The sequence below is a fragment of the Lepidothrix coronata genome, unplaced genomic scaffold, assembly GCF_001604755.1.
Source record: "Lepidothrix coronata isolate B3197 unplaced genomic scaffold, Lepidothrix_coronata-1.0 Scaffold5, whole genome shotgun sequence".
NCBI lineage: Eukaryota > Metazoa > Chordata > Aves > Passeriformes > Pipridae > Lepidothrix > Lepidothrix coronata.
This window is the reverse complement of record NW_016690185.1, coordinates 1,521,993-1,546,746: the sequence shown is the minus strand read 5'-3', so window position 1 is coordinate 1,546,746 and position 24,754 is coordinate 1,521,993.

Here is a 24,754-nt window from a genome sequence, read left to right as displayed (position 1 = left end):
TCCTCTGAACTTGTCCAGTCTTCATCTTTCAAGGTTCAAATCTTTGGGCAGAAACCCTGTATGCTTCCATGTCCCATGGCAAAATACAGTCACGTCTGGAATCAGAGGGAGGAAGGGGAAAGCCCTCAGAATATGCAGCAGCCATTGTGAATAAAACTGTTATGCTTTGCTTAATACACATTTAAGTGTTTGTTTGTTGTTGGTTTTTTTAACTACATAATAAAGCATGGCATTTTTTTTGCTCAAATAGATTAAATAACAATGAGAAAGTAAATTTATATAATAACATTTATAGAATATACATGGTTGCTGGCTCTAGCATCTCTGTATAAGCAACAGGAAACGTTGTTGAAAGGGAACCTTACACAACCTGAAGTGAACTGATTGCAAATTACTGTTTTCAAACCAAGAAAAGCTTCTGTACCTGGCATTTTTTTCCTAAGAGAGCAGTTTCACAGGTCCAGAGGTCAAGGAGCACAGGGCATCGATCCAGAGACACGTGCCCAGCCAAGGATGTTGCTGCCACTGAATCGCTCACAAGATACATTGCCTGAGATGCACAAAAAAAGGAGAAAACAAGAAGATGTCAGTATCAGAGAGATTTCCACATGCCTACAGTCCCAGGGCTTGTGGTAATTCTCTTTATTTATAGCACAGGATTGTGGTTTTTGCTTGCAGGGAACCCCAGGACAGAAAAAGATTTCAACTTCCATAAGCTTTGGCACACCCCAGAGTATCCTGCACAGAGCCATTTGGTTTAAATGTATCTCTTCCATCATCTTTTAACAAATATTCTTTGAGAGGTTCAAGTTCAAAAGAACCACATCAAGAGATAAAGCCAAAGAAAACATATAAAAAATAGAGGAGGAAAGCGAATAGAAGCTTACTTTTTCCCAGCACCAAATCATGTTGGGATCATCTTCGTCCCTTCACCTTCACCCTCAAATCAAAGATAAGCAATATATACTACTCAAAGATAAATTTTACTAAGAGATATAGCAGGCCAGACAGCAGATTGAGGTGAGGGCTTTCTTTTCAGAAGGCTTACTACCAGAAAAGTTACTTTTCATAATTTAAAAATTACTGTGAAAGGAGGAAAAAACATGCAGGGCTAAAACTCAGCCTCGGTGTAAATAGAAGAGGATTCCGCAGCTACTCTTCAGCTCCCAACTTGGTCTTGTTTTTCAAAGCTGAACAAGAGAGTAATTTGAAGTCCATGATCACTGGAAAAGTCAGCATGGAAATAATGTTTGAGCCTATGGCACACAGAAAGAAACCGTAACAAGAAGGAACATAGGGCAAGTTGTATATGATCAGTCCTCAGGACTACTGTGTGAGGGTGATAATTAAGTCACCTATATAGGTGACTTAGCCTTCTCCAGGCAGAACAGTCCTAGCTCTCTCAGTCTCTCCTCACATGAAAGATGCTCCAGAAAAAGGGTTCACAATGAGGACCTTCTGGTGACTTCAAAACAGGTCCTACCATCTATTTAGACATTCACAGGTTTGTAAAGATTTATGATCATCTTGATGCTCATGTCTGCCCTGCATTCTATCAGAATATTCAATCTTAGAGAAGCATACTAAAACATCAAAAGCATTATGCTACCAATACAGAAAGTAATCTCAATAATTTGATTTAAGAGATATTTTATGGAATTCTCTGCACACTGTACATGTTTGTGCCATTTATTCACTGTTTTCTAATGACCCTCCCCTCATACTTTCTACAATTCCAAGCTTTTTCCTCCTCACCCATCTAGAAGTACAACTGCTCTTTTTTAGAAATCTGTTATACAGACTCCCTTAACTCATATCTTACTACTTAAAAAGGAAAAAAGAAAACCCAGAAAAAAAGGAAGTCTGGAATGTCAAGTAATTTGTGGATTCTTATTTACAGCTGAGAAAAGTTTAAAAGTGGTGGGAAGTAAATTTAGTTCTGTTAAAAAGCAATCCAATACATTAATTAAAAGACATTCAGAAACAATTAACATTTTTCTTTTCTGACTCTCTGTGCCTTGAAGATGTGCTAGCTCATTATATTACTTAGCTGCATCAATAAATGTCCTTCTGTGTTATTATTCCCTACAGGGTGACTTTGATGTCTGTGACCCTGAATAAGTGCAAAATTGTGACATTAACATCATGTGACAAGCCATTCCACATGCTCAGTTAGGTCTTTGTAGCACATTTATCACTTAGCTAACTAGGAGAATAAAGAAAAGCCCCACAAATCCAGTCAGTGCTTGATCTTGCAGAAATACAGCAACAATTCAAGGAGTCATGGGATTGACCTACCTTGAAAAAAGCAAACTATCACAGGTCTTTTAGACCTGTGGATATCTTATGTTTATCTTTCTCAGTGTACTGGCTGGTCACAAGCACCAGCTGGTTCCCAAGCTCCTTTGGGTCCTCTAAATTCATATCATGTATTATGTAAACCCCTCACTGGTCTTGTGTATGAATACATCCATCTTCTCTAGTGTGAGAGTTGTCATGGTTTTCCACCTCTGCAAACTCCGTAAACAGAGTGCTGTGGACCTGTGCTATGAAAAAGAGACACATAGCAGCTGTCAGCTCTGAAAGGATTGCAATTCTGTATAATTAACCTAAGAGTGGACCTCGCCTCAGAACATGTCGCTAGCAGAGAACAACTAAATAAAATATTGCCAAAATATTTTTTACAGGGAACACCTACACTGTGTCTTCATTTATGCTACCACAGAGTAAGCCAAACTGTACGAAATTGTTACTGTGTCTAGTTTTTCCTTCAGTCATATACATTCACAAAAAACCATCAAGAAGGCATGAAAATGCGAAAGATTAGCTCTTGAACTAAGGTAGAACTTTTTTCCTTCTTCTAATCTAGCTCAAATTTGGCAAAAAGTGTCTTAAATTCTGACATTCAAAGTCAACATATTTTTAAAGCCCTCTTGGCTAAGTTCCACTTGCAAGATTTGTAGATAAGTTCTCACACACAAGGACTTTAGCCTAATTATAAAGAATGCCCATTGACTGGTGTCCCAAATTGCTGTGAAATCCGCACTTGTTGAGTAGAACAGTTTAACAATGACCTTAATTTTCAAAAAAACCCCATCAGCATCTTTAAAAGAGAATTGTCTACCTTGGCAGTGAGTCATTAGCAACGAATGTAACACCCAGGCAAGAATTCAGTACTGCAGTCAGCAGAAGTGGTGTTAGTTTTCAAAAGATTCTGTTTCTTAACTCTAAGTGCCACACAGAGAATTACATACATCTGTCTCTGGATGTATAATTACTAAAGTTAATCTTCCAGTGTAAATAAACACTTGGGGTATAGGGGTAATAGCCATGGAATTTTCTTAATGGTTCTTATTATAAGAAGTTAGCAAGCAAATACAAGGTTCTCCTTTTCCACTGTTTGTTTTTGCTATTTCCTGGTATGTAATGCACTTTTGTTCTCAGTTCAGTGCCAAATAATGACACACGATTTATTGGGACTTTCTGTTTTCACTGGCTGTCCTAACATCTGCCTTGACAAGATCTCCAGTGCTACCAAAAGTTTCCCTGTTAGCACCTGGGTGTCTAAACTTTTATTCAAAGAAAGGATGGAGAAAAGGAAAAGGTATTTCCTTCAGTCATGGAAATCTGAGTAAAATTTAAATGTATTCAGAGGAACAGCTTGCCAGCTTCAGAGATATGTGCTGGATCAGAATTAACTCTTTACCATAAAGTTAATTAGGCAGCCCTGCAAAATGTACACCTAATTTGAACATAATGTTGGATAAGCCTGGTCAGATTCCTTTCCTTTTTTCCCTGTGGTGTTCTGCACTCTCTGTTCTTTCCTTATTCTTCTGAACAGACTATTTGTTTCGCTGATCTTAATTATGTGGTGCAGAATTTGATAAAGGTTAAATCAAAGCCCTTTATAGAACAATTAAATTCAACTTGATTTAGGTAAATAACTGAGCAAATACTAGGGTGACTTCACCATAGCAGATAGGAGAGGGTTTTGGTTGTCTTTTAAATATCCTTATGAAAAACTTTCATTGAAATATTTCCACTTTCAAGCTCTTAATTTTTTTTTTCTGGCGATTCCTGGTCTGACTCATTCCTGAAAATCTCATTCAAGACTACTGCACTCAGCAAAAGGGGCATGTGACTACAAAACTGGAGAGCTCTTACAAAACAAAACTAAAAGGAAATGAAGACTTTCTTCCTATCATATTGGGAGACTCCATATGGGATTCATATTCTTAAGACACTGTCCATATTTTTAAGACACCTTCTAAATACATCTTATGCCTATAAAAAATGTTATAACTCAGTTATATATCTATAGCAACAAATCGAGTAATTGGATATTTGTGTGGTCTTTTGCCTGCAGGTTTTGATTTTTCTCCTCTAGTTCTGCTCAGGTTTACTGGGACTTAACAAATCCCTTTTGGGTTATAAAGCAATATTTACACACCTACATATACTTTATCTACTTTCTTCCAAGCTGAATCTCAAAAAGTTTTAAGGTAGTATAATGCAACACATTGGTTTGCAGGGCCTTGTGTCATTATAACACACACCTCTGATCACGTCTATCCCAAACAGTCTGCCAGGGAGGGTGCAACACTGAATGAGAATTTCAATTTTGGATACTTTCTGTGCTGAGCCATCTCACCAGTTCACAGCTCACAACATGGAGGGATTCCTAACACAGGTACTCCTCCAATTTTGGACACAGATTAAATGATAACATTTTTAAGAAACAATGCCATTCATTTTGTGTTTATATCACATGCTAGCAAGTATGCTAGATAGGTGTCAAGTAGTTTGCCTTTAAAATGGCTTTACTGTTGTTTCAGTTCTTGAAAGACAGTCTGTGCAATAAATTAAAAATAAACCCAAAACACATTAGAAACTGTTGTTCAGGAAATACTGTTGCCTCTGCTTATAAATTCACTGCCAAATAAACTGTAATAGGATTAGTAAATATTTATCTAGGCTTTAGCTGAAGTTCAGGAGTATATATCCATATCCCTGTATTAGTCCAGAAGAAAGAAAGCCCAGTGTGCAATAATGTCTCTCTCATTGCTAGGGCTCTCTGAAGTACTTCACAGCTAATCTCCCGATCAGAGTGTGTACACAAAAGGTCGGAACTGATCTTTGCATCATTTCTTCTGCTACTGAAAAAAGAGAAATGAAGATAAAGGTATGCTACTTGGAATTTAGAAGGAGACTTAGTCCCAACACCTGCTTCCCAGAAAGCTAACAACTCCCATTGGAAAGTAAAAGTTTTTAAATTACTTTTTCTGACTTGAAAATTTGAAGATGCTGGAACACTCTGTCCAACATTTCTTTAGCAGAAAAACACAGTTTTCTAGCTCCAAGTAGCTTTCATTTAAGAATTTTAACTGGTTATATTTTTAAAGAATAAATCACAGAATCACAGAATATGCTGAGTTGGAAGGGACGCAGAAGGATCATCGAGTCCAGCTCCTAGCCCTGCACAGGACCATCCCTAACAGTCACACCATGTGCCTGAGAGTATAATCCAAATGCTTCTTGAACTCTGTCAGGCTTGGTGCTATGACCACTTCCCTGGGGAGCCTGTTCCAGTGCTCAACCACCCTCTACTGGTTTTCTTAACCTTCTGGGTGAAGAAAATCTTTTTAGTATCCAACTTAAAGCTCCCCTGACACAACTTCAGGCCATTCCTTTGGGTTCTGTCACTGGTCACCACAGAGAAGAGATCAGTGCCTGCCCCTCCTCTTCCCCTCATGAGGAAGTTGCAGACTGCAATATCTCCCCTTAGTCTCCTCTTCTCCAGACTGAACAGACCAAGTGACCTCAGCCACTCCTTATACAGCTTCCCCTCAAGGCCCTTCATCATCTTCATTGTCCTCCTTTGGACGCTTTCTAAGAGCTTAATATCTTATATCATGGTGACTAAAACTGCACACAATATTCAAGGTGAGGCTGCACCAGTGCAGAGCAGAGTGGAACAACCCCCTCCCTCAGCCAGCTGGTGATGCTTTGCCTGATGCCCCCCAGGACACAGTTGTCCCTCCTGGCTGCCAGGGCACTGCTGACTCATATCCAACTTGCCATCAACAAGGATCCCCAGTTCCCTTTTGACAGCACTGCTCTTAAACATCTCATTCCCCAGTCTGGACGTACATCCAGGGTTGCTCCATCCCAGATGCAGAATCCGGCACTTTCCCTTCTTGAACTTCATAATTCGAGATGGGGCTGGTAATTGCCCAGTCCTCTAATTTGTCGAGGTCTCTCTGCAGGGCCTCCCTGCCTTTGAAGGAGTCAACAGCGCCTCTCAGTTTTGGATCATCTGCAAACTTGCTTAGTATCCCTTCCAGGCCCATGTCCAAGTCATTTATGAAGATGTTGAAGAGCACAGGGCCTAAGATGGAGCCCTGTGGAACCCCACTAATGACAAGTCACCAGTCTGATGTCACCCCATTCACTATTACCCTCTGTGCTTGACCTGTGAACCAATTGCTTACCTACCACATGATGTGTTTATCCAGCTGTGTGCTGGGCATTTTTTTCCAGAAGGATTCCATAAGAGACAGTATTGAAAGCTTTGGTGAAATCCAAAAAGATTACATCAACTGGCTTCTCTTGATCAACTAGGTGGGTTACCTTGTCATAGAAGGAAATCAGATTTGATGAGCAGGACTTTCCTTTCATGAAGCCGTGCTGCCTGTGATCAATGACTGTTGTCTTTCAGGTAGTTTTCAATACTTCCCAGAGTAATCTTCTCCATAACTTTACCAAGCACTGTAGTGAGACTGACAGGCCTGTAGTTTCTGGGGTCCTCTTTCTTGACCTTCTTGAAAACTGGGGCAACGTTTACCAGCTTCCAGTCAGCTGGGACTTCTCCAGATTCCCAAGACTGCTCAAAAATCATTGAGAGAGGTTTTGCAATGATATCAGCCAGCTCTTTGAGGACTCTTGGATGAATCCCATCAGGCCCCATAGATTTGTAGAGATCAAACTTGAGCAGCAGATCCCACACAATTTCAGGGTCAACTGGGAGTTGATCATTCTTACAGCCATGGACCTCCAGCTCAGGGCACTGAGACCCCCTTGGTCGATCACCCATGTTGAAGACAGAGGCAAAGAAGGTGTTAATCACTTCTGTCTTGTCTCTGTCCCTGTTTGTGAGGTGACAATCCTCATCTTGTAATGGGCTGATGATATTTCTATATTGCCTACTACCATTAATATATTTGAAAAAACTCTTTACTCTTTTTATGTTCCCGTGCATTTCTGGCCAGCTTCAACTCTAGCTGAGCTGTGACTGCATGAATTTTCTCCCTGCAGCAGCAAGCAGCACCTCTGAATTCTTCCCATGTCACTTAACCGTGCTTCCACTGGGCATACACCTTCCTTTTTTGCCTTCTTTCCAAGAGAAGAATTTGCTCAGCCAAACTGGCTTTCTGCCTCACCTGCTTGACTTCCAACATTTAGGGATCGCCTGCTCCTGTGCCATTAGGAGGTGATGTTTGAAAAGCGACCAGTACTGACGGACCCCAGCACCTGCAGAAACATTTTCCCAGGGGATCTTACTCATTAATTCCCGGAGCAGTCTGAAGTCTGCCCTCCTCACATCCAGAGTTGAGGTTTTGCTGGCACTTTTCTCCTGTCAACAGAGATTTTAAACTCAATCACTTTGTGGTCACTGTGGTCACTGTAGCCACCAATTTCCACTTTGCTCACAGGATCCACTCTGTTGACAAGAAGCAGATCAAGAAAGGCATTTTTCTGAGTCAGCTCCCTGAGGACCTGTTCCATAAAGTTGTCATCCAGGTGTTTTAGGAATCTTCTGGCCCGGGTTGTACCAGCTGTGTGATTCTCCCAGTACTGGCAAGTTGAAGTCCCTTATAAAGACAAGGACAGTTGACTTGGAAGTGTCTCTTAGTTCCTCAGAGAATAATTGAAATAAAACTAAAGATACCTTAAAAATATAATCAACACTTTGTCTGTCTCACACATTTTATTTATTTTCAAAGAAGTTTAGATTTTTTTTCATGTTTAGGGACATGAAGTTTGTTTTGTTTTGTTTTGTTTTCCTGGGGGGCGGGTGGGATGTCTGAAGTCTTAACATAAGCAAAAAATGGTGGTAGGAAGCCTACTTCCTTTTTGGTTCTAGCCACAATTCTTCCAGGTGGAAGAATTGTGTTCTATAAACACACCTTGTGCGTTTAGTTCTATGTGTTTCTACAGGAAACAAACGAGTTTCTGGTAAATGAGAAATAAATGTGAGTTCAAAATGATGAAAAAAAATCCTTGAAAAAGATACTCTCATGCTTCTTCAGACTTTCTAAATGAGAACTTTGAGATGAATGTAAGGTAGCAGAGCTGCAGAGAAATTCCACAGCTCAGAAGAAAAAATACTATATATCTCACATACAACCAGTAATGTCAGCATAAGATATTGGTTCTGTTCAATATATTTCACAAAAAAAGTTGGGGAACCAAAGTTTGATGAGTCTTAAAAATTGAATTTTTAATTATTTTTTCCAATCTGTGAAGCAAGTGTAGTAATTATATCACTTCAGGCACATACCCTCATCCCAGATTAAAAAATAGAAAGTCCTAAACTCTACCTAAATCTAATAATACATTTTAGAAGTCATTAGGAGTTTTCCATAAATTGCAGAATGCCTTAGATTTCTCAGGAACTTCTATGCTGTGTGATAGTCCCACACTTACAAATGTCTTAGTTTAAGCACAACCAGCAGCACCTATCTAAGTAAATATTTATCTGGCAGGCATTATTGACATTGTACTTTCGTGTGACTGAAATTTCTTAGGTTTGTTACAGACCACTGGTAGTATTTAGCCAGTTAAGGTAAGACATGTTTCTGAGGAACAGGTTACCCTGACGCCCTCAGACAATTCAGCAATTGGTCACAACACAGTTGGCATGGAAAGATCCAGAGAACTGGATTAGGCACTCCTGGTGAAGAACGTGCTTTGGAAGACTTACATGGTACCTCACCTTGTGTAGTGACCATATGGCTGAGAACTCAGGCCACCAGAAACCCCGGTGCCTCTTTCAGCAGCACAGATCCAGGAGGTGTCTTCTGCGCTGAGAATTAGGTGACCAAGCTTGAAGGAGTGGCCAGTGGCACTGATGGTCAGGCTTCTTTCCATGAACTTGAAATAGTTATGGATCTCCAGGCACACTCTCTGGACCAAGCAGACAGTTGCATTTTCAGTTGGATGACAGCTCCTCTCCTAAAAAAATTGACTCTGCAAGTTTTATGTTGTGGGTTTTTTACCTTTAGCTCAGGGACTCTCAGGTGATGCAAGAAAAGAAGGGACAAGTAGGCTCCTCTCCCCACCATGTGCTCCCTGTGGGCAGTCGCTGTGCCCTCTTCTAACCCTAGCACCACATAAGATGCCTTTATACCTTTTTCCAGACAGGAAAAATGTAATTACATTTTTGATACTCAAGGAGATTTCTGAATGTCTCCAAAGCAGACAGTTTGGCTACATCTGTTGTCTGAAAGAAGATTGGTGTTGCCTACAGAACTGACAGTCACAGAAACCTGCAGAATGGAATAATGGAAAAGGATGGCACTACTGCTTCTGTCAGAGAAACAGTATGATGGTATCATTGTTCTTCCTTCTTTCAGGGTTTGTTAAATATATACATACATACATGTACGTTAAACAATTTTATGCATAGACTTTACCACAAGAAAAGGAAAGGAAGTTCCATACTGGATGAAATTCATAATCCAGCCAGCAGTGAAATTATCAGAGCATATAACTCCACAATATTTGATTGCTTTCCAAACCTTAGTGGTTTATTCTTATAAAGTCCCTGGACTGTACGAAAGAGCTAACCCTGTTTCAAAGACAAGACTGCAGCAAGACTCAGATCAAGGAAATTTTCCAAAGAAATTCAGAACATCTGTTTCATCAAAACCTCAACCCAGATATGGCTAGTGACACATCTGACCTCCTAGTTTTTCATTTTTCTTCCAGACATAAAAGAAAAACTGATTTCTGGGCTCCAGCAGGTCATAGGATGAGCATAGGGCAAAATCATAGTGTGGAACGAAGAAGTAACATCAGACTAGGCTGTAGGAAAGTTTTACTGTGACGTGTACATAACACCCCCAACACAAGCATATATTAAAATCTCTAGCTAACGTTCTATAAAACGAAATTAAATAGTTGGGGTTTTTTTTCTCACTCCTTCCCAGCATACTCTGTGCTGTAGTACAAAGAGTAGCAGAAGAGCAGCAAACAGGAAAACAGCTACACCTGCCTTGGTATCAATTCCATCAAGGCCTTCTGACAAGCATCAGGAATTACTCTACCAGTATCAGTGACATTAAACTGGCATTAGTATCAGTGTAAATGAGAAGATCAATGTGAGTCACACAGTATTTCTTTATTGTGGATCATTATGGACAGTGATTTACTAGGCATTATCCAATTAACTTCCTCAGACAATCAAGTAGATAAGAAAAACTCTTCTATCTTCTCTATCCCAATTTATTTGTATGGCATAAATTGGAATTCTTTCCAGTTTCTAAAGGTTTCATAGCATTGATCTTGGCATTGTTTTTTCTGATTAAAGAAAATCTTATTAAAGTATCTTTACAGATTTGTGCTTGTCAAATGTATCCCTCTCAACACAAGACATCCTAACAAAGCTACTCACAGAAGTGACATGGATATACTTAGGACTACGTTGGCAGTTCTATAAATTTGCAAGTTGACATGAGTGTATTGTCTCCAAAATTTCCTTCAAGCCTAACATCTTGATGACAAACTGTCAGGCAATGAATTCTTTACATAATCCTTGCAATGATAGATCATCTGTGAACAAATTTCTCTATCCTAACTAAGTATGATCATCCTCACTCATCCTGTCCTCATTGACTTCAAAGGTCTAATTTCTTAAATTTTAGAAACACTAGGTCCTTCCATCTCTATTACTTAAGATAACATGAGGTCAAATAGCATCAAAATATAATTTCCTGAATCAACGGCATTAGTTGTACGTCTCTGTAAAATACAAAAATAAGTATATGGACTGTGGATGAAGCTTCTTCACTTAAAATTTCCAGTCTAAAAAGATAGACAATGCTGTCTGAAAAAACTTGAGTGACATGACGAAAAAAGTGACAGCACATTTTTGAATAGCAGCTAAACTTTTATTTTAAATACACTGAGACCAGGACAGGATCTTTTTTTTTTCTTTGTGGACGAACTAATTCTAGTTTTTCAATAACCTTGATGACTAGACTGTTTCAAAATTGAGATCAGTCGTGTTCCTTGCATGGCCCCCAAGCAAGTACTCTTTCCCAACACAGTTGTGGACTTAGTGCACTTGAGAGAAGATGAAGATGAAGAGTGCAATCCTGTTTTCTTTCTTTTTTCTTTTTTTTTTTTTTTAAATTAATCATCATGTCAACCCAATGTTTGGGGTTTTTTTCTGAAGTTTTCATTAAGTAATCAAATATTTTCTAGTCTGGGTCAGCCTGAGGTAGGAAGAATTTCAGTATGTGAGAGCTTTTCCTTACAGAGAAATGTGGATATATTTTTTTAACACAGAGTTGGCGCCAGGCTTGGGGCAGATTAATCAGCAGGAAAGAGGGGATGGGTGGGAGACTAAATGGTCTCTCTCTCTCCCTCTGTTCCCTTTCTCCTGCTCCTGTATTCCTGCCCTGCTTGGTCCTGGCCTAGCACAGAGGTCCAAGACCTTCTCATTAATAGTAGGGCTGCATCCAGCCCTAGTAGCTGAGACCTTTCCTCTTTAAAAAACAAGAGCAAAACAAGGAGATTTTTCAGTTCTTTCTTATCTTGCCACAAGGGCCCTCTGGTGCAGGCATGTGTAGAGTGAGACAAACTGAACATTGGGCTGCAGATACAGAAACTTCTGGGATGTAACAGTTCTGTGCTTTTATACTTACCAAAGCAGTGGCTCTGAAGGACTTCTGAGTCAGAAGGACAATAAAGAAATAGGGAATCAAAGTCCATCTACTTCAAAGGGATTCCTTCACATTCAGAAGATTAGTCTGAGCTCACCACACAGTTACTACAACTTCCCCAGATACCAGACAAGTAGGTCCTACGTCCTACTTCTCATTCACTACTCTGCCAGTGAGGCCATTTGGGTTTTTTCCCCCTCCTCTAAAACATGAAGTTCTCTCACAGCTTCTGAGCCTCTGTGAGGTGATGCCCACAGATGCCACTTCCTCCTTGAGAGGAGGAACTTGCTATCACACCTGTCTCTGCACAAAGCAGGCATCTGCCCTCAGGTCCACAGGTGCCTAGCTGCTGAGTGGCTGCCAGCAACCAAAGCACGCCACCATCCTTCCTCCCCTCTCCTCAATACACACATGCTAACCCATTCCCTAATACCATTACCCTCCAGTAAATACTAGGGCACACTTCTTGTGGCCAAATCCACACCCCAGCCCTGCTACAGGCACATACACGTTATTTCTACATAGGTGCAACCTCACACTGCTTGTGCTGTACTGGACCAGTGGCTGCAGAGGAGCTGGTGAGCACCAACGAGGAGAGGACATTATGCATACAGCTTTGGCACACCACCACACACTGCAGCTGGGCAGCTCCTGCTTACCAGCACTAGCAGGAGACTGAATTCTGAAAAAGAGGAAGGCTGGTATCCAAACAGAAATCTATTAGAGAAGCCCTCTATCAGAGCTGACAAACGCCTGCTAGATGTGTTCATTGGCAATTATTTATAATTTCTACCCTTCTAAGTACCTGGTGGGGCTCAGTGCAGGCATAGATCTCCTCCTGGACATGATCATAGCTCTGCTGTCCAGAGGCATGAAAAGAAGCAGTATAACTTGACCTCACAGGATGTGTTTCAAACACCTTGTGTTCCTGGAGATCCTCTATCACTCTCTCTCTCTGTCCAAGACCTTGCTTCAAATCATATCAAATACAGACAAAAGATTCACAAGGCCAATGAGGCAGCATGCCAGACCCCATCCTGCAGTGAGTCAAGGTCAATTCAGAGCATCTAGCCTCTGCAGCACTGCTCCCTACTGCTTCTCCTGGATTTGGGACAGTTCTCTGCTGCCCCCTCTCCAAGGTGAAAATTTAGAAATGGACTTGCCTGTTATAACATAAGGAGAAAATACACCAGATAAGAAAGAATATGAAAATAGGTTTTTTTCCTGAGATTTACATAGAGGAGGGACTACCTCTCTCCTTTCCTGTTACCCCTCACCCTTAATGAGTGGTGATCAAAATCAAACATATTGTATTTGGTGAGAAGTCACTATGGAAAAAACCAAGGAGAATGATCTTTTTTTTTTCATTTTATCAGTGAGTTGCAAAGCCATCTTACTTCTGCTAGTGGTGATGATGGTTTGCACCCAAGCATTCCAGAAAAATTACCTGCTGTGGCAAGCTTTGAAAGAACGGTTTCTTTGTGAAGTATCTGGCATGGGGAAAAGGTCTGAAAACAGGGATCATAAAAGAAAACTTATCTCACTGCTAAATAAATTTAAAAATAAAAGACCATAATTGCCTAATCTTTCTAAGAGTATCATCAAAATAAAATCCATTAAATTATTTAAAATATTGTAAAGCCAGCCTCAGCTGTGAAGTCTACACATCCACTTTCTGACTTTTGGAATGTAAGATGAGTTCTCTCTCAAATGCTTTGTGAGACCCACAAAAGTAATAATGAATGTTAGACAGGAACCAGGGAGACTAAATACATACAGAGTACTGCCAAATCCCAGGCTAAATAAAAGTATTATTATTAGTAGTAGTACAAAAGTAATTTTTAAAAAACACATGTAATCTTGCAGGAGTTTTTTTAATTGCCACTTCTATCAGAAGTATAATTTGAAAAACATAGTCATGTTTTAGCAATTATTAGCATCAGTAAAATTTTGTTGACAGAAATTCCATCAAAGCCTTGATAGGAGTTCTAAGGGTACTAAGAACAGGAGTTTTATAGGACTCTTCATCACCTGTTTCGATGATAACCTCCTCGCTTCACACAGGAGGAAAAAAATAAAAAAGGAGGGTGCAGGGGAGCAAGTAGCCTTTAATAAAAATTAAATATCAAACTCTATGGGAATTATTTTTCCATTGATTTCCCAAGTATTTCCTTAATTCACTTTTTTACTGGTTGGGAGTCAATGATTTCTGATCCATTACTGCTTCTCTACTAAACAGATACCAGCCAGCAGGGATCCCACATCAAGGCTTGCCCATAACTTGAACACATACACAGCAGCATCTGGGACCCTGTGACAAGCCCACTACTTCCTTTCTAGACAACAGGGATCTTCAAGCCAGACAGAGGTATTTGGAATGACTGGAGCAGTGGTTCCTTGGGAAGAGAAAACAAAGGAGCTCAGTGACATTTCAGGGCTGAAACAGCCTCACATGAGCTTGAGACACAGCTTAAGGCTTCTCTGGTGTACTCAACACCACCAGAGCACTAAAGGAAGAAAGAGACAGCACATCAAGGACTTTCCAATTGTCAGGTATGTGACTATTGATAGAAGAGGGCACACAGGGGCATAACTTCTGACAGCTTCAGAGGAGCTATTTATTTTCTGGTTCCTGTGTAAAATTGGAAGCTGAACTACAAGGTGTTCTTATTTTTTGTAGTCCTTCAGGCTCACCCAGGGGATGAGAGGCGGTAGCATTATCCTTTGACTGCAAGATCAGTGTTACTGAATGATATTTATACAGATCCAGTCCTACAGTAGAAGTTCACCATCTTAATTGCATTAGTTCATGTCATCTTTCAGAGGAAGAACACTGCTGTTATACCAGTTTTACAGATGAGGGTACCAGACCTGCTCAAATTTCACTGGGAAAAAGTGGCAAGACTCCAGTACACCTGACAGTCTGTCACACCCACAGCTCTTTCATGCATCTGCAGTAGGAGTGAATGAGCAGACCTTACTGGGCAGGTGCAGGTCAGCCCTGTAGGGTACATTCAGTGAATAAGATGCAATTAGGACAAAGGAATGTGAGGTGTGAGAGGTGCCTCAAGCTCGCTGTGGATGCAAAACAGACCTGATCTGTGAATATACATTGCCATTTTTCCAAGGAGGCTGGGTAGCACGCAACCTAGACAGAGCTGTCCTGCAACACATCCTCAAAATGTCCAAAACCAGCATTATATTACCATAATCAAGAGAACCTGTGAAGCTAGAACCAAAATAGAGACACTCAGTAACCACTCCCTGGGGTGCACTGTGCCCTACCAACTTGTACCTTGCTATTGGAGTCTCTCTCTTTATCTTTGGAGCACAGGTCTGAACCTTGATCACATTAAAAAAAAGGCAGTTCTGAACAATCCCTTTGAAACAAATGCCAGGGTTGATTTTGACCTGACTTAGGTGAACTTCAGAGCTTTTGAATATATATGGAAGTGTTCAAGCTGCCTTTTGAAACTGTTGAACTGAGAAAGACAGGGGAAAATATCTCTGTAGCACCTTAGTAATGGGTCTTTAATGAATTCAGGCGTAAATACATGATACATAAACCTGAGGCAACTTTTCTCTAGAGATTTCAATTTCCCTGGAAGAGCCCAATAAATAAATTAAAATAACTTTAAATTAAATCACTTTAAGTCACATTAACTCTAGAGATTTTGAATGAAGGTCCATCAGCTTAGTTCCTTTCTTCCATTGTTTCAATTTCATCAAAATTTCATCCAGGGATTTACTTTAGGCTTAACTTGGTTGTCATAAAAGTAACAAAAAAACTTATGAATACTGCTACATGGTTTTGATATAGGAGGCAATATTCAGTAAAGAAAATGCAACATATGCATTTTGTATTTTCAACAGATATGAATAGAGGCTCTTGACTATACAGAAATATTGTAGTTTGATAAGGCCTGGATTATTAAAAAAATATTCACTCCAATTGTCAAAAGGAACATTTTAGACTTTAATCACTGAAATGTATCTTGGTACATCCTGAAGACTGGTTAGGACTAACAATAACTTAAAGAGGGAAGTTCCTCATAATTACCTTTAAATAAGGGATCCAGTTGTCTCTCTTTTTCAAAGCCCTGGCTGGATCTAGCATGCCCCAGTTCTCTGACTGAAAAACCTCTGCATCATAAAGTGGAAAAGTTCTCATTGTCAGCTGTTTGCAGAAGATGCTTTTAAATTTTTGGGGAACCTAAAACACAAAAGGAGATGGTACTGTTATAAATTTCCTACGATTGATATGAAATCCTAGAGCAAAGTAATACTGCATATTATGAGGAAAAAAAAAAGGAGTGGTAAAGGACTGAAGAAGACATTCTGGTCCTGTGTTTTCCATCTTTTCCAGCAGACACAATGAAAGTCCCTGCTGTTAATTTTGGTGACTCCAAAAAGAAGACCAGTGTTTTCTAAACCACTGTCCTTCAACCAAAGTGAATAGCAGATCTCTTATCACTGGCTTTGTTAGGAATAGCATTAGCCTAGAAGATTTACTTTGAAAATCCTGTTCAAAAATTAAGAAGCCACTGCCAGCCTAGAGTAAAGGTAAGGTACATCATTGCCTAGTTGTGTAAACAAGTCTGCCTGCGCTTATCTCTGATAGCTCAGTAAGTTCAGCTGAACTACTCAAATGTTAATTTGAGGAAAGGTTTACAGGCCACCTTATGCAACCAAACCTTCGACCTCATACAAGGTGCAGTTTGTAAGGCAAGCCATGCATTTAAAAGCAGTGTGCTGTTTCTGTTTAACAGTTACGCATCTCTTTTGGACCCTGGACACACGGTGGAGATTTTCAGTTGGTTTCACGTTTTAGATGACAGAAAAAAATGAGTTTTCCTGCTGGTTTCCCCTGATCTGTGGAGGCTGGCAAAGTCCCGGGCAAGCGTGTGTTGCAGTCGACCTCTAGTGGAAGTACCACAGCTCAGGGAGACACCAAACAAGGGCAGAGAAACTGGAGAAAACACACAAAACCAACAAAAACACGAGTGAGAGCTAAGAGAACAAAGATACGGCCTCAGAGCCATGATACTGAAAATGTGAATGTCAGCTGTTACTAGAGGTTAGTGGGAGCAAGCTGAACCTTTCTTCTGCTTCCTGTCAAGAGCAAAAATGCCACAATCTCATTTTCGTGACGCAAAACACTAACTCGTAATAAATGGAACTTTCTTCCATGCTTTTAAATTTTATTTATTTTTTTTTTTAGCACTGAGAGATGCATTTCACTTACTCCATCTCATCAGCTGAGTTATTGAGATCCTTAAGGTTATAGTCCAGGTTTTAGTTCTGTGCCTGGGCAAAGTGAAAACTGTGTCCTTGTGGCAGGATTCTGCAAAAAGCCATAATCAGACCAGCTGGAGAACATCAACACTTCAAGCAACATGAGTGTAAGCAACATGTTTGTAAGCAGTGCCATCAGTGTCCTTTGCTTTGTATCCACACAATGATGTAATTCCCTTTTATTTAATCCTGAAGCTGAAGTATGTCAGAGAATGGAATGTGATGGGGGGGGGGAACCCACATTGTGTGGATTTTTATTATTTTCATATCTGTTTTAAGAAAAGGCCTTCTGCCAGACCCCAAAAGACAAACAGCTGTTGGAGGTTGAGGCACCTCCACGGTCCTTGGAGGAGTGCCTATCTTCAAGCGTGGAAAGGATGCCAGCTAACAAATCCTTCTGTCTGAACAGAGTGCTGGCTCAGGAGCATACAACACTCTTCTCACACACACCTCCCAAATCTTCACATGCCATAAGAACTTTAAGTATGTTACTATTTCAGAGTTATCACTCTCTGGTATCTGATTCTGGCATGATGCTGCTATCACCAACTTCTGAAACAAGGGTGTGCTTGGGATAGTGAATTTGGCCTGGTATCAGTGTTGGAGAGTCTGTTGGCAACATAGCATACATTTTTAGAAGAACTGAAATGTTTTCTCCTTCTTTACATCATCTCAGGCTTGCTTATGGCTTCGAAGGATACCAGTATTCCTTCATCATTGAAGAGCCAAAACTACTGTGTTCCTGTAAGTTTTGTCGTATTTTCTTCCCTTTTTCCAGCTCTTTGATGGGTATATTTAACACTGGGGGTTTGTTTGGTTGGTTGATTGGCTGGTTTTTGTCTTAGGCCAAACCATAACAAACAGCAGCATTTTTTCTGCTACTACTTTTCCAAAGATTTTTTAAAGCCTAAATAAGTATCAACTGATTGTCCTTTACCCAGTATCGGTGAGTACTGTTGATACATGCAAAGATCCTAGCAGGTAAGTTAGAGTTTGTTAAAGTTCAGCAAAAATCTTGGGGTTTAGTGGAACTGCATGTAATCAAATTTTTTTCTCATTGTTTCATCAATAAAGGGCCATCTGTGTTTCTACTCCGTGCTTTATTTCTGCTTTGTTTTTTAATGTCTTGTCTAATCATTCTGCTGTTTCATCTATGATGCTCAGATCTACATAGCAGATTAATGAAGCTTATGATGGTAATATGATACTGTTCCTCAAACACTAGATAACTAGATACTGAAAATCAAAATGAGCTAGAGCATGTTGATTTGCTTTTAATACCAATAAGGCTCTACTCCACAGAACGGCTCAGGTGAACTTTGTAATGTTGTAGGTCTTGCACCTTTCTCTGTACATTATTAATCCACTATATCCAAGATCAAGGATCATCCCTCCTTCTCCTATCCTGTTCATGTAAGAGAAATGTGGCAGGTTCAAAGGCCTTCATTTGGAAAGAAGAGCTTAACCGCCCTCTTCCTGCACTGATGGCACTGTACTCCTGGGGCAGCGCTGCCATATCTTCCCCTCATGGGACCCCTTTGGGCCTAAGGAATGAAAGAGGGCTGTACCAGCATAGCCAGTTAGACCAGTTAGAGCTTAATTAGACCACTAACAAAGGGCTAAAGGCCTCTTATCTGTAAATCTGCACTTTCCATAGCACTGCTCTCAATGCTCACTGGTTGGGCAGTGCTACTCCAGCTGAGGGCTGTGCCTTCCTCCTCTGTGCAGACCCACAGGTACATCCCTTGTGGTAGAGGTTTGCAGTGAAGAAAGGAGACAGGTAGAACAAGTCACAGCCCCTTTTCATTCCTCCACCCTGGCCAGCCCATTCCTCACTTGCTAGGAAGATGTATGCCCCCCCAGGAGAGAGGGGTTGTGCTTTTCCAGAGACAATAATCCTGTGAGCTCCTAAAGTTCCACACCATTTCCACTCTGTATGTAACAGCATGGGTTAAATCATAGGACTTAAACACTCTGTGACAGAAATGCTGCCTTGCTTGCTAAGTACCACTCACACAGGTAACTCTACATAAACAACATCACTCCCTTCCTTCAAAACAAAAGAGCACTTGAAAATAACCACAAGCAAATTCTCCTAGAGTTATTTCAGTATGTGTCTTTAAATAATAGTTTTCTTCTCTTAGTTTCTCCAGAAACAGGCCACCTACAGAAATATTTTACATAATAATCTTGCAGAAAATTGGCAGGGTGAGTGTCAGGATTTGGTATAATTGGAAAAACATCTTGGATTCTCCACCAAGTTGATCCCACAAGTATCCTTCTGAACAGCCTGTTTTTGCAGCCCAGGGCACAGTAAGGCCAGAGGAGCAACTGCTGCATATTCAGGGCTCCAGACTCTGAAATTTGAACACCAGATTTCCAGGATTCTTGCTGACTTTAAAAGCCACACTCCAAATTCCTTAAGCATGCAAACCAAGGATGGCAACATTTTCACTGCTAACCTTTCTCAGAAAATACATGTCAACAAAAGATATGTAGGACTGTGGTTTTAAAAGAAAGCTGATAATTTCTCACCATTTCTTCCTAAAACTCTTAATCAGGGAAACACATCAGTATTAAAAATATCTGTATTCTTATCAAAAGCACTTCTTAGTTTTTCCCAGTTGTCTTGGACTACATCAGGATATTTCTCATCAGTCACATTCATTCTATGAGAAATAGGCAGTGGCTGGAGAACCTTGGGTTAAGAACATATCAGTTGTTTTTCTTAGTCCTTTAGAAAGCATAAAAACTGTTCAGTGGCAAACTTAGTAACAAAATAAAACACAAAAGAGAAAAAACAAACAGTAGTTCTCCATTGTATCTAATTCCAGAAGTTTATTCACTGTCAATGACTTGTAGAACTGATAAAATAAAATCATTGAATAAATTAGATAAAATAAGGAACTATTCAAATTTATTTCCAAAAGGTGATGCTTAAATAAACAAATACTCCCCAAGTCTGCAGACTTGAGATGTTTCAGTCCCTTACACTGTCCTGCTCTATCTCTTCAAGCTTTCTCCTCATCCTGGATCTCCTCAGATCCAAGCAGCTTAATGCTATCTACACTGCACACAAGGAGCTCACTACTCCACTTACCTAAATTAATTTTTATCATTGCAGTATTTCCTTTCTAGTAAAATCAATCTGCTACAAGAATTGAAAGTCACGTGTATGCAGTCTAGTTCATTAGCTACAAACCTCTAGATTTCTAGATTTCTTACATTGATCTTCCTTCGTCTATTTTCTTATCCAAGACTTGGATGCTTCATAATTATACTTCACTGTTCAAAAAATGCTCATCTTACCTGGAGAAAGCTACCTTCAGAGACTGTAGGTGACACACTATAACCACCAGGTGTAAATCATCAGATCTTCCTGTGTCACTGGATTTTTCTTTCCTGTCAGACAACTTTACCTTGCCACTGAAAGCCTTGCAGCCCTCTGAACATTGTATATGTGACTAATTTTCTTTTGTTTATATATATAAAAGAGAGACTGTTACTTTTGCATTTTCTTCCTGAATTAGCTAGAAGGCCACTGCATTCCTACTGCATGAGGAATCATAGCTTGTGAGTAATCTCAAAGGTTTATTTCCTCCCTAAATGATTACAAATGGTATTTCTGACCCAATGAGGAAAAGGGAATTTCAGTCCCAATAGTGAATCTTTCTGAGCAGCTAATTCTGACTATAAGTAGACAGCTGAGAGTGAAAATCTAGACGAAAATTACCCTTAGCATTAATAGCTTTTAATTTGGGTGGGAAAAAAAGCAGTTGCTGACACATTGTTTTTCATGAACAGCTGCTATGCTAGATGTATACATGCTAGATCCTAGGTTTGATTCTCTCCTGATAAAGGGGATAAAACTGTCCAATAACACTGTCGTGCACACAAAAGCTCTTCTATCTTAGCATGCACAAATATTTACTCTGGGCTAGCAGGGTAATAATGTCTGCAAAAAAACGTGAATAAAATCAGAAATAACCAGCAAATCACACATTTGTAAACAATAGCAGCTTGACATTATAGGAAACTTGGACAGCATATAGATCATCCTTAGCATTGGAGAGTAACACCAAAACAACAGCTAGTCAGCCACCAAAGTGTACTTCCCCTAAGCTGACCCAGTGGAAGTATTATTGGGTATTAAAAAACCCTAGTTAATACAAGGAAAACGGCAGAATTCAGTCCACTGAACCTAGAAATTTGAATTCCTCTTAAAAATGAAAATAAAAATAACAATAGCCTGCAACACAGATGTCCTAGAACAGCACAAAACCATCAGAGAATTGGGAGAACCTTGTCCCAGCCCACCTAATCTGGCATAGATCCCTGTCCTTTAAAGAAAGAGAAGAAGAGAAAATTTTCATATCATACAAGGGAACTGCAACCACTGATATTTTCATTCCTGTTTTCAGAAGGGAGTTTCATGCTGTTTTTATATATTCAAATGTGCACAATGCAACCTGCTGGGCCAGAGAAAGCTCCTGGGTCCTTGCAGTAAGTGGGATCCCTACCTGGGTCAGCAGCAGGGGCAAGCTTGCTGCTATGTGCTCCCTTCACGTTATTCCCAGCTCTCTACCTCCCTCTGCATGACAGCAGCCTGAATAACACAGGGATTTGCTTCTGGCACCTGCAAAAGGAGAAGACGTTGAATTTATCTATTTTTCAGGACATAAAAAAATTCTAAAGAAGTGGCAAATAGAGAAAAATCATTAGGCTTTGAATTTATTTGAGAGTTGTCACATAAATAAACGCTGCAGAGCCAGGTCCAGATTAGTATTCAAATAGGGTCATGCTGTGTTACTACTGTGCAAACAACACTACGACCCTTCCCATTCTGTCTTTAGAGGCCCAGATTCAAAAAAACATATAATTCTCTCTGTTTTAATTTTCAGTTATTTCTTGGTAAAGAGCAAAGAGATCTTTTTTTTAAACCAGTGTATATTTTAGCCACCTACCCATAAACCTTTCTTCAGTATTACCTCTCTTTCTTTTCTGAAACAAGATGCATCCTTTGGAATTCCAAGAGAATCACAGGAAAAAAAAAAGTTCAGTAGGATGCCACATACAAGGTGGTATAAACCAAACCTTTTTCAGGCCCAGTGTAGCTCAGATGGTGAATTTAAGAGTAAGCAAGTTTAATGATATGGAAAGACTATATTAAACCAGCAGAATTTATTTAATTAACAGATGTTTTTTGGCAAACTCTTTCTTCCACCTCAAAGCCCTGAAAAAGTCCATCAGGATGTTTGTCAATCCTATGAACACATACTACAATGCACAGCTATGCAGTGGAGCTCCTTGACAAGCATCCTTCACAATTTAGTCACCTTCCTAGTACACCCGTGTCACAGAAGGTGGAACCGAGGAAACTTTTGGAGAAGAACTGGTTTTTAATTCCCATGTATCAACACTGGACATCAAGAAAAGGATCTTCACCCAGACATTGGTTGGTCACTCGAGCAGGCCCCTAGGGAAATGGCCACAGCACCAAGCCTGGCAGAGTTCAAGGAGTGTCTGGATGATGCTCTTTGTCATATGGTTTAGTTTGAGGTAGTCCTGTGAGGAGCAGGGAATTGGACTCATTAATTCTTATGGCTCACTTCCAACTTGAGATATTCTAAGATTCTATGATAAATATACTTACAGGAACCATACATTACACATTTTTAATGTACTTGAGTGAAACAAATTCATGAAAATTAAAAACAGGTGAAAAACTGGACCATTAAAAAAAGGGGCTCCTAAGTCTCATCCAAAAGCAATATATGGCAAACTCTAAGGGAACACTTCAGAGCCTTAAAAAGTTAGGATCAGGAGGGGGCTTATGATCATCTACCACTTCCACTGCTCTAAGGCAGGAAAAAGTAAATCTGTTCCCTAAAGGTATTTATCTATCCTGTTCTTAAAGATGGATGGTCACTACAGATAGTCAGCAACCTCCTAGTCTAGAGATCAGTGTTTATTTACACTGTCTTTGGAAAGCTTGAATTTTAGCCCATTATTTTATGTCCTATTCATAAGTGCAAACAGAAGTTTATCTCTTCACCTTTACAGCAATCTGCCATGTGTCTCAAGATTTATAATCTAGAGAAAACAGAGTGGAGACATAAATCCAGCTCCTTTCCTTTTTGTCTTAACTGTCCTAATCAAGTGTTCTTCACCTCCGTTTTCCTCCACATATTCTCCAGGTAGTCTACAGCCTCCCTGAAGCACAGTGCCAAACTTGGGCACATTGCCATAGATTGCATCTCATAACCACTGAGGACAGTGAGAGCAGCTGCCTTATATGTGACCACTCTGTTTATACATTGTAGCATTATGTTTGGAGGTGCTTCTTCTTCACTGTAAGAAGGACACACTTGAAATGCTAGGGAGGTCTAAAGTTTTGCTTACAATATGCACCATGAAATCAATTTAGTTTATGTTTTGACATTCCTTTCCATTTCAGCCACAGTTCTGTGGTAAACACACAATGGAAAAGCTGGTACTCCTGACTCCCATGTATGTATTCAAGTCTCAAAATTGAACAGTTATACACACACAACTTTTGTGTCACAACTGAAAAAAACCCCCAAGAAGATAAAACACGTTGCTATAACTTCACTCTCCCCTTCATTCCCCAGCAAATTCTTGGTACCTGTATGCCCCACTAGGCATTCCCTGGAGTATCCTGTTGTCTTCTATTTCCACCTTCAGCTCTGTCAGCTGTGCTGCTAGTTCTTGTTCCAGCTGCTGGACATTCTCAGTAGAAGAGAGCTGGTATACTTCCAGCCATTTTGCCTATTTCATTTTGGCAGACTAAAAGACAAAGCAGTCAAGAAGCAGCTCCGTTCTCAAGAGCAAATCACTTGTGAACTCTGGACCTGGAGAACTGTGCATGCAAAAAGTACAAATTTCCACTGCTATATAGACAATATCCACTTAATTAAATAATTGTTTATTCAGCATCTCCTTTAACAAGAAGACTTTTAATATCAGGAACAGAACTGGGTGAATGTGATTTTTCCCAGTTTGACTGCCAGCCTGAGAAAAACAGGAGAAAAACTGGGTCTCCTGCATCCCACTAACAAATGCAATATCTTCCCTCCTTCACCTCCATTCTTAATGACACCTCAGAAAGTTTAGACAATTAAACATAAATTTGATGTGTTGAATAAAACATTTTACACAAGAAGAATCAAAACTTTTTGTTTTCTTTTTTTTCCACAACCAAATATGCTGACATTCAAAATGTATTTTCCCCCCATTTTTCTCACCTGAAATTATTATTTAAAGTTGACCAGAATAAAAGGAATGGAAGAATTTGCAAGAAATGCCACTTTTTAACAAATGTGCTGTTTGTAAATAACCACTAATACGAAATTCACTCAGTTCTAACAGGAAACATTTGGTTTGTGATAATTTCTAAAGTAGCCTTGCTCTCTTCTCAACATCTGGAATTGGAATTATTTTATTCACTTTTTAGGGGGGGCATAATCAAATAGAAAGAAAAAAAAATGCTT